This window comes from Lipotes vexillifer, unplaced genomic scaffold, assembly GCF_000442215.2.
Source record: "Lipotes vexillifer unplaced genomic scaffold, Lipotes_vexillifer_v1.1 scaffold395, whole genome shotgun sequence".
Classification (NCBI taxonomy): Eukaryota; Metazoa; Chordata; class Mammalia; order Artiodactyla; family Lipotidae; genus Lipotes; species Lipotes vexillifer.
Window position 1 is genome coordinate 5,377,815 of NW_006797390.1, and position 3,403 is coordinate 5,381,217.

The window sequence follows — 3,403 nt, forward strand, 5'->3', positions numbered from 1 at the left end:
TTCTGACAAGCATAACCTGAATCTAAGAATGAGAAGCATCAGAAAAACCTAATAACTAGCCTGTAGCCTAGTTATTTTTCTTTTAACAACTGGGTCAAGAAAGACAAAGAAAGGCTAAGGAACAGTTCCAGATCAGAGAAGAATGAAGAGACGTGACAACGAAATGCAGCACGTGGTCCTGGACTGGATGCTGGGCTGGGGGGTGAGGAAGAATCAGCCAGAAGGCATACCGATGGGATAACTGACAAAATTTAAATATGGTCTGTTGCCCAGATAATAAATTCTATCAATATCAACCTTCCTGATTTTGATGTTTATTCTGTGGCTGTATATAAGAACACCTTTGATCTTAAGATTAACACACACTGAAATTTTGCAGGGGAAAAAGGGCATGATGTCTCCAACTTACTCTCAAACGTTTCTGGGGGAAAAGACGCACACGAGTGTGAACGACAAAGCAAACGGGGCAAAATGTAAGCAAGTGGTGAATCCGGGTAAAGAGATTAATCCAAGGAGTTTCTTGGATCACTGTCGCCATTTTTCTGTAGGTCTGACATATCAAAACCAAAAGGTTACCAAAACACACATACATAATTATAATTATTCTCCATTTAACATGAGGAAACAGCAGCTCGGGGATATTAAGAGACTCGCTTGGCCACAATACTAGAAGAGCCTGAATGCAGGTTTTCTGACCACAAACCTTCCCTGTGTCACTGCCCAGTCCCACCAGACATTAATCCAGCAACAGACGACCCCGTGGCACAGGCCACAGAGCCATGCCTCCCTCCCCCATCCCCTCTGCCCCCATTTCCTGTTGCCTGCCCAGCGCCCCCCAAGCTCGGGTCCCACACGCAGAGCTTGACCCCTCCTCGGGCCCCTGCGCCCCCCATTCCATCTGGGTTGCTTTCCTCCCACAGATGAGCAGAGTCGCCTTGCGTCCTCCAAGCCCACCCAAGGAAGCCCTTCTGCACGTCCCCCCAAGAAAGCAGCACGCCTCCCTCTGCGCCCGATTCACTTCCTTCCATTGCATTGACCACAATGACAGGTCATGTATTTATCCTCCCTGATGGAGTATAGGCTCCACAAGGATGGGGACTTGGTCTATTTTTTGTTCACTGCTATATATTCGCAGTTCTTGTAACAGTCCAATAGTTCTTATAATAGCCTGGCATGTGTGTGCCATGCTCGAAATATATTTACCAAATGACTAAATAAATGAATAGAGGCATGTGATTCCAATTAAATGTGCAACAGAATTTTTCTGGAAATTGACCAGTTGGTTCTAACATGTGTATAGAATAGAGGTGCTCACCCTACAAGGTACACAGCCGCAAAGCGACAGTAACTGAGGATGCCAGTGTGACGGGAACCCAGAGCTTGCACTAAAACAGAACAGAGTCCACACACTCCGGCAAATGTGGGTGAGTGGGGGTCAGACCGAGAATCACCAGCCACCTGGGAAAAGAAAGACTCCTAATAATGATGCTGGGGTAACTGTTTCCCCATACGGAAAAATAAAAAATTGAATTCTGACCTTATACCATACAAGAATAAATTCCAGATAATTTAAAGATTTAACATTTAAAAAAATCCTATAACACTGTAAGGAAAAGGAGATTAGGATATGACCTCATCGTAGAGAAGGCTTCTTAAAGACACCCTCAACTCCCCCCAAACCATAAAGGACAAGGTATATCGCGGTTTGACTTCAAAATAAAAAACACGTGAAAAAAATGGATGGTAACATATGCAAGAGATCAGTGAACTGGAGGACATTTGCAAGGTCTCCTGTAACTCACTAAGAAAACGCCCCACAGCCCAACAGAAAACCAGACCAAGAATGTACGGTGGTGACTCGCCAGGGAGGGAAGCCTCATTGTCAACATGCACATGAAAAAACTGCCCAGACTCCAGCAGTCACAGAAAAGCTCGTTATAAGTGACACATTTTTCACTCATCAGATCAACAAAAGTTCATCAGACAAAATTTCCAAAGATGTGGAAAGCAGGAACTTTCAAATACTTCCACTGAGACTGAAAAATAGTACAGCCCGCTTTAGAGAACCACTGGCTCTTGTCAAACTGGAGATGCACATTTTTTACGACACAGCACAAGGCTAGTCCACGTAAGCATTGTTTCTATAAGAAAAGAGTGAATATACTGAAACACTCACTGATATGAGAATAAAGAAATAAAAGGTACTACATTTATTTTGTACAATACAGTGGTTACAAGTAACCAGATCTATCTATACATAACAATATAGAGTCCCAAGATATATGTAATAAGTGAATATACAGAATACAGACAGCTTGATATTTTGTATCAAGACCAGAAACACCAGAACAATACCATTGTTCCCTTATGACAGTAGGTGGCCACGTGAAGGATGGATGGGTATATAGACTCGCGGTGCTGGCTGTCTCTGTAGAGAACAGGAGGGAACAGGGCAGCGACAGCTGCTTAAAGGAACTTGGCTTACGTCGCAATGTGTTATTTCTTTTTAAAAAAAATGGGGGGGTGCGGAATATTACTTCTGGGTGGCAGGGATGTGGACGTTTATTATCTGTCCTTTTGGGTCACTTTCCAACTTTTCGTCTGCAGTGAACCTCCTCTGCGCTCAACCACATGCTCTGCTCCGGCTCTGGCACCAACATTGGCAGCGCTGGACACGCTAAGGACAGCACGATCCTGAACCTGAAATATGACTACACGTGATTTTAGCCTTAACTGACAGCCTCAGCCCTACCCCCTGTGAGCTGAGACTCACGGCATTCATCAACATGATAATTTAAAAGCAAACTGCATGGAAAACACGTTCTCCATTTACATGAGGGCCTCAGAGCGACCCGTCTTTTGTACAGAAGTAAGGTAACCACACTCCCTTTTCTCCAGTGCCATCTGGTGGAAAAGAGAGGAAACCTCATCTGTACCTTCCACAAAAAAACCACGGTTCTTTTCAGTGAAGCCCCTCTTTTATTCTGGGGCTACTGTGAAGCAACCGTTTACTTTCTTTAGTGCCATCTTCAAACTAAATTCTTCAGCCTACAGGTTCGATAAGAAAGATCTGCTCTTTCCTCTTCCTCCGCTCAGATTCCTTCTCTAAAAATTTTGTAATCAGATGATGCTCCTTCCTCAGGAGACTATTCTGCATCCACAGTCCACATTCAGCTGCATCTCAAACCCTCCAGAGTAAACAATTCCAACAGTTGATTTCTGTATTAAACATTTAGTATCGTTTGCTTTTACATAAACTATGACGGCAAGCATTTCTCCTTTAAAGGACTTTTTGAATATAACATGTTTTCACATAAATATGGTGTGGAAATTACAAATAGTTCCCTCTTCCAAGAACTGGATGAGACAGTAAAAAAGAAAACATCCAGTATCTTACCAAGAG